The sequence below is a fragment of the Dermacentor variabilis genome, chromosome 10 (genome assembly GCF_050947875.1).
Source record: "Dermacentor variabilis isolate Ectoservices chromosome 10, ASM5094787v1, whole genome shotgun sequence".
In the NCBI taxonomy this organism is placed as follows: domain Eukaryota; kingdom Metazoa; phylum Arthropoda; class Arachnida; order Ixodida; family Ixodidae; genus Dermacentor; species Dermacentor variabilis.
The window spans coordinates 52,925,277-52,940,140 of NC_134577.1; the positions used below are offsets into that span (position 1 = coordinate 52,925,277).

A 14,864-nucleotide genomic window follows, 5' to 3' on the forward strand; every position below is an offset into this window, starting at 1 on the left:
ACCGCAGTATTACAAAATGTTCCTCCGCCGAATACTGCGCCTCGACTTGATGATGATAATAATAATCATGATGATGATGATGATTATTCACTGACAACCGCTTTGAAACGGGGCAGTGCGGAATCGTCACCTAGCCTGCTTGAGTTATTCAGGTATGCTATACATGTTTTTCATTCAAGCATTATATATATATATATATATATATATATATTCTGAATCATTTTGTTCCCTAACCTAAAATAGATATATCTAGTACCACTGCCTACGCTCGTAATGGATCCAGTCCTATTAGTTTCTTCCCTGTTTTTTCTCCATCAATACTGTTAACGTATCTAGCCTATCGCGACTGCCGACAGGTTGATTCTTCCGTCCACTCTAACTCCAAGTGTTCCAGGAAGGTGTAAGTTACCTATGGGTCTCGCTGGGCGAATACCTTCGCATTACATTTGGAGATGCTTAGTGGTCTCTGTATTCGCTCCGCAGGTGACACACGCCCCAATTTGTTGCAAATATTTGCTCCGGTCCTGTTGTCCTTAGGCAACCAGCTCCAGCCTCAAGTTGCAAGGCACTGCCCATCGTGTTATCGTTCAAATTTTCCTTTCTAATTTCTTTCTCGCGAGTCTTGTAAATCCCCACGGACATTCTTGCAGAGAAGCTGTCCATCGCTAGGATCCCAGGAGTTTTTCGTGGTGTAACGCCGACAGAAAACTATCATTACATATGCCTCATACCCCCAATTAATATTGCTCATTCCCCCGTAAGGGAGAGGCTACAAGCACACAGCAAAATGAACAGTGCATACATTCTTTGCAATAACGCATACAACATAGAGAAGAACGTACGTTTCAATAAAGAACAAGCTCAAAACAATCATGCGAATCACATAAATGATGATAAGGCGCCCCAGCGCGTACATGCAATGCGAAGTTTGTAGCACTCCCCGCATACGTTTCCCAGTGAAGATTACTGTTGCTCAAGCTGTCGCAACGACGGCAGCTTGACTGTAGCATGGGACGCAGGAAGAGACGTAACTACACTTGCATACGTAAAAGAAGAAAACGCCTGGCAAATGATTAGGGTTGTGGCAGTGTTATGTGAAGGCCAGATCAGTGATGAATTCGGAAGAGCAGTGTGTGTATGAGCGCGGCGAATTTCGCTTGAATCTGTCCACCCTCTGTAGGAGCACGAAGTAGCGGCGCAAACCAAGTCGCACGCCGCTGAAACGTCCTAAGCTAATAAATAGGTAAAGTACATGTGAATTTCACCACATGAATAACTTGAACCTAAGTCGTAAGGGGCGCTCGTTCTGGTTGTCGTTAACAGCTTCGCTCTCAAACCACCCTCACAGCCGGGACTGCCGAACATTTGTTTTTTCCATTATTTGCATACTCAACTATTTCCATTATTTGCATACTATTGTCCTTGTTTCTCTCACTTCCTTTCAAGAAAGTAGACAGCAGCGTCAAGCCTCCACAGAAGTGGTTCCTAGGATAGCACTGTACTCCACTCGGTTGAGTGGAAGAACTTCGAGTTGTGGATCGCTTCAGAATACGGGGGCCAGATTCGCAAGTCTACCTAGGAAGTATTAGGCCACGCCGTCACCGAGACACTAAAGGCACGGTGTTTAAATGCTTCTGGCGTTTCCTCGAAGAAGGGAAACTAGGTGAAAAGTTAGAAAAGTGTAAAAAATGAGAAGATTGGGCTTGGTGGCCGTGAGTCGGGTTGGTCGAACCCGCTGGTATTTGGTGTCGTTGATACGATTGCGTCTGTAGGGCGATCTAGTCTGGTCATAGCTATAGGTCAACTGCCCAAGTTTCGCGCAGTGTTTTCAGTAGGATGGTCGGTCCATAAACGAATAAATGCGGTAGCACGCCTTCTATACAATCTCTCTAGTCGTGTGCTTCCTTCTATAAATTGATGTATTCACCTATGTGTTCTTTTTCTTCAATCCGAGTGAATAAATCTGTGCGTCGAGGATCAATCAGAAAAACTTACTTCAGCGGCGCCACAGCACTGAAATCGTCGTTTCTATATACGTTAGCCACTAGCCACCGAAGACCACTTTCTTTCGCGGAGTGCAACTGAGGCTTTCAGGTGTGTAAGAGCTTGTACCCCTGTTACACGGGCAATTTAAGCGCGCACATTGAACAAGTGCACTTAGCTGGATCAGTGTCATTTTGGCGGCGTGCTGCTATACGAGAAAAAAAAAGCGCCTTTTCAAGTTGGTGGCGATGGCGATTGGGAGCGTGACCGTAAACAGCACGAGAGGGAGAATACCTGTTGCTGTATTTTTTTTGGCAGTGTGGCACATTTTATTGTCTTGTAATGTTAGAAATTCATAAAAGAAATCTTAATAAATATTACTCCTGACTCTGCCTTAATATTATTTTTTACTTATTGGCAACGAGGCCACACAATTCTTCGCCGCGAAGTGTGCTTGCCGAACACCCTCGCCAACAATTGCGCCGCTCTGCAGTGTCACTCACTGGCAGCCTGCATCACTGGCAACCTGCGAATGACACTAGCGGCGAAGTGCGCCCACTGAAAGTACCCTTAGTTTGCCAGCGTGACAGTGTCTTAGTGGGCCGCTTACTACACTTTGGTCTGGACACGTATATGTTTTTTTACTGGGAATAACACTCTTGGCATAGTCAGGCCAGTTTTCTCCCAGGTTATTTAGCTACATAACTAGCCTAGCGAAAATTCATCTGACCGAGAAGTTAGTGAAGTCAATATGCGGGTCCTTCACGTAGCCATGTGCCGCTGAGTATGTGTCACAGGGTGTGAGTCGCTCTTCACCGCACCTGTTTGACGCCACATGGCTATGTTCGGCTAAGCATATGCCACTGGGTAGCTGCCGCTCTTCAATGAAGCCATTTGACGCCAACGTGGGTCCCCGTATGTGACACTCGATATGCCCATATTTCACAGTTGCGCCGCCAGAAATCGCAGTGTGACCACATAAATGCACGTCAGAGGAAGCCCGGCCACAGTACGCACCTCATACATCACATGTTTTGGCTATTCACGTACTTGGATAGTCATCGTAGATGAGTTCCGTCCAATTTTTTGCCCCGTTCAGCAAGGTAGCATGGGCGACGTTTAGTGGTCACTTTTGTTGAGCGCCTTCCAGAACACATTGCTAAGAGCCCTGTCTTCTCGTTAACGACGCATGTGATATTCATGTAACTTTTACCGTGCTACACATTGATATTCGAGAGTTGCGACGTGGTTAAAGATTGACCTGGGCTTCGACACCAGCAAGGCAGACGATGTTCCTCGATACAAAATATTGATCATATACTAGGACACAGAATGTGCAAAAAACTTGAAGGGATATTCAGCACTTACTTTGTAAATTTAATTCCGAACTAGAATACCTTCACAACCTAATTAATTAAGATTCCAGTGTACCCTTACTGCCAGTCACTTAAGACAACACTCGTCGACATCAATAAGAAGGAGATAATATTACATGCCAAATCGTTATACAATTGTATATCTGAGTACTGAGTGTGAGTGTGTTATATTTGCCGGGCACCAGTGAGACACAGATAATTATCTTTAACGCACCTGACTACCGAAATTTTGACAAGATTTGGTTCAGCGTTTTCTTTCGCTTTATGCTAGGCGAGTTTAACCATTTTAAATAAAGAAAGACACGCAGTTAAAACGTTTCGGAAAAGGTTTGTCTCAAATGTAGTGATAATCTTACCGAACCAAGCTTTTAACGCGTGCTTCTGCAACCTTCCAAGATCTGCATTGTGGCTTTTCGAAAGGCGTTCCATTTCGCTGACAAAGAATATTGTGCTTTGCTTACGTGGTAGAAATTTTCAGTCGGAGAAACTAACAATAGGCTAAGAAAGTGCCCCCAAACTGCTCGACATGCTAGCAGTCTCAAAGGGTCCGGCTTTCGGCAGCAGGCCACTATATTTCACCTCGCAGTCAAGGAACGCCAAGGCGTGAGTGCTTTAAGTATTTTTCTTGAAAATATCTTGCTCTGACTGAAGTACGGAGATGTGCAGCTTATGTGCTGCAGGACTCAGTCACTCGCGCGGAGACCGTGTCATTGTATGCTGGATACGGCTCGTGAAAAAAATTTATATCGTACTCTTTGTATCGGTAAAAGGGTTTTACTAGACTAGGAATTAAGTCGGAGCTGTTCTTTTATGCTCAAGCCGTCAGCATATAGTTTCCTGTAGCACGTGATGTTGCCCGTAAATAAGGTAGGAGAGACATTTTCATGTGGGATATTTCAAAGAAAGGTTCTTGAACAACGCTAAATTGCCTATACAGCAAGATTGGCTAACGTAAACAATCACGGAACTTAGGTAGTCTGGTGGCAGCGAGGTTTCAACATTAGAAATGGAACGGTCAACTAAATGCACAATTGTTAGTTAGTTCCAAACTTTTTAGCAAAAAAAGGTGTCAGATTCTTTTAGAGAAATTTTTTTTGAAATATTCCCAAGGCCTTCGATAAGTTTATGGGAGCAATTTCCCGTCGAGTGTACGAAGAACTGTATTCCCATCAGAAACCTAAGTCGGCACCCATAAGGTAACGAACATTATTTCTACACTTCAACCACCAGTTGCCACGTACCCCGGTGCCGCAAGTTGGCGCAACTTTTGTATTTCTCTAAAAGAGTAATCACAATTTTTACAACTTGAGGCAATGTGGTCTAGAAACACAATGGTGGCAGAAGACCCAGCATAAAGTCGAATGCCGATGCAGTTAGTTACGAAATTTTGCAGAAAGTGTAGAATGCAGTTCGGGCACGAACTAAATACAAGGTTTGTAGAGGTATAAATACATTCCTTTTAATTTCTCACGGTTACTCCTGCGGTGGCGAAAATGTAGAGTACGCAGGTGGCTTTGTAGCGGTTTCTTGGGTTTCATTTTAAGCGCGAATAATGGTGTTACCTAAGTGGTAGCGTGCTGCAAACATGTGAAAAATGATGATTTCAAATGTGTTCAAAGAACCTTGTATTGAAATGTTAGGTTAAATTGCTAATGTAGAGTTTGTTAACTCATTTTCAAATAATTATTCCATCAATAAGACCACAGCCGACACTTTCGGCTCCCTCAAGGAGGTTGCTAGCAACATACAGTTGGTTTCGTGGTACAGAAAGAAGCCCTTAAAACTTGCTGCATATTCACTGAGAAACTATGAAGAAAACCCAAAGCTCAAGTGCAAGCACTAATGTTATTCTTTCCTGCTGACTTTGCTATAATATAGGCTGTATCGGGAATAAATAATAACTTTAGGAAACGTGGCAGAGTAACAGTTGTCTTTGGTATCAGTGACTCCCGAGAAAGACACTAAAAAGGCACTTCATAAGAGGTGCCATATTGAGAAATTTAGGAGGGAACCCAAACTGAATTAGTTTGTAAGAAACGATGACTTGCCGTATCTAAATGTCAACCTCATACGTTAAAGTATAACACGTGTATATCTCCTTGACCATTTACACCCGCATTCTGGTGTATTCCTCCGCTAAACAGTGCACCTTGCCTCGAAAGATGGATGCATGGATTGATGTATGGATGGATGGATGAATTGCTAAAAGCATCCCCTTTGAAAGGGGATGGTTGGTTGCGCCACCAAGCAGTTGTTTTTATTTGGCCTAACGTCGTATCTATCTTTCTGAAAAAATAAACACAAACAATTCCCAACATCAAATTTTCTGTGCCACTACCCCAAACACTGTCTTCATGTGCCTACGTTGCTTGTGGTCTCTACTTTTCTGCCCCCACATCTCCAATCGCTTCTTACTAATGTCTATAGATGACGTCTTCACATTCCCCCTGCTATCTCTGAACCCGAACCCAAGGGCTTCAGGGAGTCCGGAGGAGCCTAAGCCGACCGCTGGGTAGATAGCTTCACATTCTAATATAAGATGTTCCATTGTCTCCTTTGCTTTACCGCAGCAAGCACAAGCTTCTTGCTTGGTGTACTTTGCTTTAAAACTACGCGTTCTAAAGTATGCTGATCTCGCTTCCAAAACATGGAGCTTCCGTTTAAGTTATCCTTAATTGTTTCTCTCCCGATTTCGTTTTTACTTAGCAGCTTTTTTTCCCATTGCCGCCCCCCATGAGATTGTCTCAGCGTCTCTGATTTTGCGTTTGACGTTATTTTTTGCCATGTTGTATTCCATACCAGTCGCGTACTTTCTGGTAAGCTTCCGAGTTCCTTTCCTCCACTGCGAACCAATTTTTTTTCTTTACAAATACCTGAAGACTCTCACAATCTATTTACTTTCTTTCATATTCCTCAGCCGTTCTTCAAAATCAATTTTACAATAACCTACCCTCACTTCAATACTTGCCCAGCCTATATCACCCTGCACAGATTCATTAGTAGTCTCGTTGTGAGCGCCAATACGAGACGTCCCACTGACCTTTAGTTGCCATCGAATCCTGATTGTACCCCTGATCTAAAGCAAACAACCGCATTTCCAATGGAAGTCGTGGCACCATTACACCTTTCCACATAGCCCGGAGCACCGCGCACCTATTCAGAATCAGAATAGATTTTATTCTGATAATTAGAAAGATTACAAGATGTTAATATACATTGTATATTGTATCTCCATAGTGCTCTGTGTTTCAATATGGCCACATTTCTCTTCCTTTTCCCTGTTATTGTCTTTTTTCTGTGTTTCCATACATCTATTGTCCTCGCTTATACATATACCAAGGTACTGATATTCTTTTACCCGAGGTATTTCCTCGCCGTGTAATGACACGGTCTGGTCATTGTTCTAATTGCATACTATAATACCTTACTTTTAACGCCATATTTCAGGCCTAAATTCTCGCCTTCCAGTCCACATACAATAGCCAGACGTTGCACATCACTTCGCTACTTAGCTAGCAGCATGATGTCGTCCCCATAAACCAAACGTGGAAGATGCTGTTCCACTACTGTGCCCGCCTGTTTGTACGACAGATCAAACTTAATATTTCTTCCTTCCAGCGTGCGTTCCATCCTTATCACGTACATCATAAACAGCAACGGGGATAGAAGCCACCCCTGTTTAAGTCCCTTGCTAATATCAACTTGCTCCTCGATCCTCATTCCTTCCCAGTCAACGCAAACTGTATTTTCTAGTTATATATCTCTCTCAAAAGCTGTATACAGTCGTTGCCTATGCTTTACCTTTGCAGAATAGCGAACAATACGTTGCTGTTTGCGGTGTTATACCCTCCGGTAATCTCCAAAAAAAAAAAAAAGAAAGCCATGTATAGCGGTCTCCTTTCTTCTCCGGAAGTTTCAATACACTGAGTAGGGAGAAACAAGGTTATCCAGGCGCCTACCGATTCTGAAGCCATTCTGAAGTTCGCCCAATATGCCAGTATGTTCTGCCCATGCTTGCAGTTTTAATTTATTCGCCGGCATTGCTAATCTGTATATTATCAATGTAATGGTCAATGGCCCATACGAGTTTATTCTATTTTGTCCCCTTACCATTAAAAATTACTTTTACTTTGTCGCCAACTGTATACGATTCGCGTAACTTGTAAGCGTTTTTTACAGCTTTCAACAGAGCTCTACTTCTTGGTGCTAGTTCATTAATCAGCCTAACAGAAACCTCGCGTAACCACGCGGCCGTGCGTTTGCAAACTTTCTCTTCAGCTTTCGTCAAGTTCAAGTTTCTCAGCAGCAGTTCCTTACCCGTCTGGTTCATGCTCATGCTCTGTTGTTCCTCAAAAACCACCTCGCCATTGTCTTGAAATGCTTCGGCTGTGACTCTTCGGATGTAATTCATTGCCTCGTCTCCTTTCCAGTTTTTTTCCATTTCCGTCTAGGATATGTTGTATTGTTTCAGACTTCCTCTCTAATAAAGTATTGTGGTTATAAAATATTCTAGGTGCAGTCTTCCTTTTCTCACGTATCTCTGGGAATCAACGTTCACTTTCACCTTTAATGTTTCCTTGAACCGCTACTTGAGCCGAAGTTTTTGTTTCCGGGTATATTTCCCATTTTCTGTGTAATTCGTACTGCTGCAACTGCACTTTTTGACCTGTTTATGCTTTCGGCATTCTTTCCGTTGTTCATCGATCGCTTTCCGAGTCTCCTATTCCCTCAGGATTTCGATTTAGTTTTTCGTTTTCAACAACCGTGTGGCTTCTCTTTCGCAACTTCTCTCGTCATTACATTGAGAAGCTCACTATATTCTCAATCTTTGCATAGCCATTTACCAACTTCTTTCTCAACTGTTGTGGCTATATTTGATATTTGTTCAGCTTTCCAATGTGGATTGCCTATTCTTTGCTGCTTGCTCTCTTTTCGAACTACATATCCCAATTTCAAAATAATGCATTTATGGTGCCTTCCTATATTCCTATACCCTTCCTCGTGAATTATCATTTCTCTCAACTTATCATAAAATCCTACGGTCACCAGAGAGTAACCGGTGTTGCTTGCCTATTTCCGTCTTCCCAGTTGATCTCACATTTAGGCCGCATATTCACAATAACAAGATTACGTTGCTCGCAGAGCCCTAGCATTATTTTCCCGTTGTTGTCGGTATAACCGTCGGGTTCCTCCATGGGGCTGTTCATGTCAACTAACAGGATAATTTAGGCATCACTGCCGAAACTGCTATTATCAGCACTTGGGCATTCCACTAACTATTGATTATTCTCATTGGCATTTTTTCTTGCCGGCAATAATATGTTGCACCCATCCAAGTTTTCTTTCAACTCACTGTACGTGAAAGACAAAAAATATCTTGACCCTTGCGCTCCCTGATGTACGAGCATTCCCACTCTACCTCCATTTATTCCCAATTCAGTTCTCTTGCACCCTTCCCAAACATAATTCATATTCTTTGGTGGCTCTTCCAAGTTTGTAAGCTGCGTTTCTGTAACTGCATAAACGTCTATTTTTTTTCTCTATTTTAGTGCTCCTCAATCTCTAACCACTTTTGCTTTCTTCTGCCACCCTGCACGTTTATGTAGCCTCTCAATATACGCAGATGAAATTCCCTTTTGGACTTCTACAGTCAGTCGCCTTCAGGTTCACGCGCGACTGCAGTGGGCAGCAACTTCGACATCAGCATACCTTCAAACACAAGGCTTGACTGTAGCTACCGAGAAATGTGCATGGACAGCATTCACACGGAAGCCTATGGCGCCATGCCTAGTCTCCATCAATGGACACACTATCACCTATGAAGAGGCCCATCGATTCTCGGGTGTAATAATCGACGAAAATTTTTCCTGGTGCCCTCACTGCATGTACATGAAGAAAATGTTGTCGTTTGCCCAGGTACTGAGATTCGCGTGCGGGAAAACATGGGGCACATCTGTACGCTCCACTCCTCTGTTGTACGGAGCTGTATTCCTAGAATATCTACGCTACAGCCTTCCAGTACGTGAATGTGAAATATTCGCTAATTTCATAGCTTACAGAGCCAAGCATTGGACACGTGTTTAGGACTTCCTCGTTGTGCTTGAGTAGCTGCAACAATCGTGCTCGCCAAGGATCAACCGTCGAAACATACGTTGCTGTGGATTGCCTCACGACGCATATTCGACATTTTTCCCACGTCTACGATCATCACTTGGCATTCTAGCCATTGCAGATACCTCGTGAAACGTTTTCTGACGTTATCATCACGCGTACAGATTGTGTTCCGTTAGGACGCATGCCAGCAGCAAGACCTTCATTGCCCTTGTTTTGTCTCCAACAGTCTCAGGTGCGCCTAAGTATTCCGGGTGTAAACAAGAAGGCCAATTACCCAAAAATAGCCCTGAAACAGATGAAGCTGCTATTAATAAATGAGACATGCCCTCTACCTTTCTGTACCGGCGCGGGTGAGGCCCGCTACGTGCTGATGCGCGTTCCGAAGCACCAGAATAAAACTTTAGCATACCGTACATACGGGGACTGAATACACAGCTATACCGATGATTCGGTCTCTTCTACCAGCTATTCAGGTGCCGTTGACAAAAACCGCCATGAAATTCAAGCTGTAAAACATGACCACATTGACGGCGGTAGAGATTGCTACCCTGCGTGCTGCGTCAAATACCTCCTGCAAGAGATACCTCAGAAATGGGTCATCTTTTGCGACTCTAAGGCAGCACTTCAGAGTCTGCATTTTGCCACATATCATAGGACTCATGAGCAGATGACGCATGGAATAAGAGAAGACCACCGTCAAGCTATTGCGAAAGAACATGAAATTATATTCCAGTGGGCATACCGGCACGGCTGGTAATGAATGACCTTGCCAACGAAGCCGCCCAGTCTTACCATCTGGAAGCCCGACCAGTTCCAATCACCTTATGCAGAGTCGACGCTGTACTACAAAATCTCATGTACACGATACATAGGCGCACATAAGAGAAAGTAAATTCTATTATCTGACTGCCTTCCCGCTTCCAACTTACTATTTCAAGGCTAAAAGAAAACCCAGCAAATCTAAAAACACAAGCAAGTTCGAAGTATGCACATAAACGTGATTTTGTTTCCGCCACGGAGCGCTGGAAAAACATGTCCATCCACCACCTGCTGCTCGACCAGTTCGAGAGTGTTGATGCCAGCACCGCCTGACGACATAAATGGTCACAGGGCGCCACTGAATACTTTGTGTTTCTTGAGAAGCGTAGGACCTTCTTCGGACGAGGGTTGGCACTGTGCTCAACTCACTGGACAGAAGTAGAAGCTTCGAGTGGGGGATCTTTCGAGGATACCGGGGTTAGTTTCATTTAACATTTTTATGGGAAAATGCCAGGCATGCCTGAATGCAGCCGCGACGGCTTCGCGAAAGCAGTCTGGACCCCTTCCTCCCTCAGACATCTGCCCCAGCGCCAAACAGTCCGATATTATAATAATAAGGCCAGATACCTTCGCGCCAAATGAGGTAACTCTATCAGACAATTCGGAACGTGTGTCACAGTTACCATTAGGCAATAAATGGAGGAATAAAAGTGGCCAGCCTTACAGCGCAGTTCAAGCGTGCTTCTCTTTTGCATGCAACCTTCGTCGCCGTTCGTCCCTCGACATTGTGACATCGGTACGTTGACGTTTCACCGTGCGTGTTCACATTATTTGCTGTTTGAATTTCGGCATAACTGGCGTAGGGGTAGATAAACATAGCATTGATTATACGTTGCAAAGAATTACAACACAGACAACTGTACTGATCGCATTTAGTTGTAGACAAAGTGATTAAACGCATCCTGAGAGCGTCGCTTAACTTATACTTCAACATATAAGTTATAGTTTGGTAAATTTAGAGTATATTTACTCATGGATGGCTTCCTGGGGCATTGAAGTGAGAGCTACGGAGGTAAATGCGGGCAAGCAAGAGCGACATCATCATCATCATCATCATCAACATCATCATCATCATATGCGTTAGTTTAAGTTTTGGGAATAGAAAACAGTAGCAGCTTATTTACAAAACGGAAACAGAAAATACACTGCTGAATGTTAAATGTGACTTGTTTCCATATTTTTTTCATCCGCAATTGGACAAACGCGATACGATCGCACGTGGAAGCTACCCTAATTATCTGGTCCTAGAAACTAAAAGCTCTGCGAAAGTACTTTGCGCAGTGACGCTTATGCAGACGCTGCGCCTGCAGCTTTCTCCTCCATTCCCTCAGAAAGTTGACCACGCGTATATAATGAACAATACTGTTTCTTACAGCTGCCTTTGTCTTGTAAACGATCCGCGTCAGCTAAAATAAATAAATAAGAAATATGACTAATCTGAAGAAAGTACCTGTGCGCTTCCAACAATCAAATTCGCATATATATATATATATATATATATATATATATATATATTACAATGAACGTTTATGTGATCATGCACAGCCCACCCTGTAGTATATTCAAAAGAACAATTTCAGCAGGCAACGGAAATGCGCTACCGACCGTGCTTACGCGAGAGCTCAGCTGCCGAAGCGCGAGCCATCTTGAGAAATCACGATGTGCCCAGCGCCGCAGCCACGTAGAAAATCGCTGCGCTACATGGCGGACATAAAGTACTAAGAAAATGAAGATTAAGCTCTGCTTTTCCGCGCATTGATTCATCGTCTTTCGCGTGTTCGCTCCGTTTCCAATGTTTGCTGCCATTGTGGACACTTGGTCAATCGTGCTAAGACCGCTTTTCTTTTGCCTGCTGCGGTAGCGCAGTTGCTATGAAGCTGCGCTGCTAACTCGCGAGGCCGCGGGTTTGATCCCCCCCGTGGCGGACGCTTTTCAATGGCAGCGAAATGAAAAGAAAACGCTGGTTTGCTTGTATTTATAGGTGCACGTTCACTAACCTCCGGTACTAAAATTTATTCATAAGTCCCCTACTACGGCGTGCCTGATAATCGGATCGCGGTTTTGGCACGTGAAGCCTCAGAATGTAGTTTATTTAATTTTACCGCCCCTTCTTGAAAGTATAAGTTATACTACACTGAAGCCTTCTATGCCACTGCCTTTCACCATGCTAGTATAAAAATCAGTAAGGGAAGTCATGCCCGCTGTAACATAGTGAGTGATTTCGCTCGATTATGTTCATTTTGTTTTATATGACCGCTCATGACTAGCCGATTGTGTTGATAACGCGAGTGGGGTGACGGTCAGGCTAGGGTCGAAGCTTGAAAAGGAAACTACTTGGTATTGGAACACTTCCTATCGCGCTGCAACTTGAATTGCAACGACGTCGAGATTGCTCTCGATCATAGCCAGAGAACGCGCGCGCGAGGCCAAACGCAGAGCCAGCTGGGGGAGCCAGATCGGAAGCGGAGCTGACTGACGCCCGACATTTCGTTGCAAACAAATTCAACGAGCAAACTAGGCGCGCAGACGCCGTTCCGACAACGCATGTTGCAGCAGCCACGTACCTTAACTCCACCTGATGTCGCCCGCGCTCCTAAGTCGAAGTTGACGTCCCTCGGAGTGCTATCCAGAGCGTGGCTTTCTGAAAGGGCCAGTGGAACGTGTTCAGAGCACCCGACCTTGACCAGTCGAGCGTGAAACCCGACTCCAGGGCGCTTCAGAGCGTTCGGAAGCTGACCAGCCGAATGTACCATTAGAATCTTCATGCTATACCGTCCCGTGTCCTTCTGGCACACAGTTGAGCCACTCAGCTGTTTTCGTTTTCTTATTGCCCCTAAGAACTAACTGGCGTGTGCAACACAGTATATAATTCAAGTAATCCTAACATTGCAGATCAATTGAGGAAGAAAGTATCGAATTGGGCAAATAATGGAAGACTCAGTACGACAGCTTCGAAGCTCCTTATTATGGCACATCTCTGACATAATCATATGCATAACAGAAAAAAAGGGGATGGACATGGGCAAGTTTCAACACACTCGTAGCCTATAGGATTTACAGAGGATCGCGGCTACATGGGGTAGAAAAAAGAAACAAGAACACAACCCTATAGCAGAACGCCATAATAACAATAGTAAACGACGATACAACATAATTTTACAATGACCAATGTAATAGATCCTACAAATAACCATGAAAGTATAATACGTGCAGGTCATTATAGAACAAGGCGAATCATTCGCGCTTTGAATGACCCGGCACCTTCGATGGTGGCAATGAAGCGAGGAAAGTGGTTTTACTACGAACAAATATAGGTCTAAATGTAGCTGTAGACTAACTAGTGTACCAAGCAGGAATGTGAAAAAATAGGAGCGGTGGGGTCGCCCTTAGGTTGTTCATCAATGAGCAATGCGTGTGCTGGTTGTGCTAGTGAAAATAGCTTTTTTTACAAAGATGAACTCGAGGCCCATGATGGGGTGGGGCAAATCAAAACATGTTTCAAGTGGCGAAGTCTAAATTGACTTCCTATGCGCTGAGAAATGAGCTAGCGTTTAAGGGATGCGTTACGCAAGAAAATTTTTGCAACAGGCCGAGACGCGAAACTGTGCACCATAAAGGTAAGCTTCTACGTAAAAACAAAACGAGTTCTTAAATGTAAAACCAAATACGAGACAGTAAGCTGACGAGCTTACAGTGACTGTCTAAAAAGGTGGATTGAATTTGCCACTCAAGCGAATGTATTTGTTTAGAAACACACTTTCTCGTTCCATGTTTTAACTTTTAACAAGTATTGCCACAGCATAACTTTCACAGCTAGTCAGGAACGGGAGGCACCCAACGCTTCTGCAAAGTCGTTTTAATTTTATAGCTCGCTATTCGATTTCGCGACAATAAGTCATACAATTTAAATATCAAATTTACTTGCTTGTTTTGGGGAGGGGGTAATTAATTGTAATTATACTTTAAACACCTGTTGCAAACGCTGTGTAACATGAAAACGCATTGGTGAATCAGGCTGGCGTTCTGCTGTTAATGAGGAAAACGCGGATTTAATTCACGACTATGTCAGCTATACTCGAACAGGCGGAATACTAAAACGCAAAGTGCGAAACTTCCGGGACCACAGTAAATAACACAAATCGCACAATTCAACCTGAGACCGACACTTTGTTGGCGCGCATTGCATGTGCGTCACTATCTGAGACGCCAGTACAGTAAACCTTTATTAAGACCTGAATTCTTTTTTCATCATATTTTATATACCAAAGACGCAGTGAATTGTGAATATCAAAAAGTCCTTGACCTAAGTGAGAACACGTTTCCATTGTTTAAACAATCCTGTGCTGAAACATGCAAAAGATTTTCGCCTTACACGAGCATTCAAAAAATGTACTGCCTTAACCTTTCTGTTGCTGCGCTCATAACATATTCTAGTCGGCTACTCGACGAAGAACGCAGGTGTTGCTAAGCAGTAAGGCGACACTATTGGGCCACATGTCACAACGGCTTAAAGTTAACCTGCAAAGCATTTTACATTGTTCATGTGAAGAATTGGCGCTCGGCAAAGCGCTG

The 14,864-nt window shown here is 43.8% G+C and overlaps 1 protein-coding gene across 1 annotated transcript in view; it reads left to right on the forward strand.

Moving 5' to 3' along the window:
* The first annotated feature begins 3,861 nt into the window (after positions 1 to 3,861).
* LOC142560548 (neprilysin-1-like) overlaps positions 3,862 to 14,864 on the forward strand; it is a 60,971-nt gene continuing 49,968 nt past the window's right edge. The window contains exon 1 of the mRNA XM_075672735.1: positions 3,862 to 3,962. The gene's annotated coding sequence lies outside the window, so the exon portion shown is untranslated. The remainder of the gene's footprint in view (positions 3,963 to 14,864) is intronic.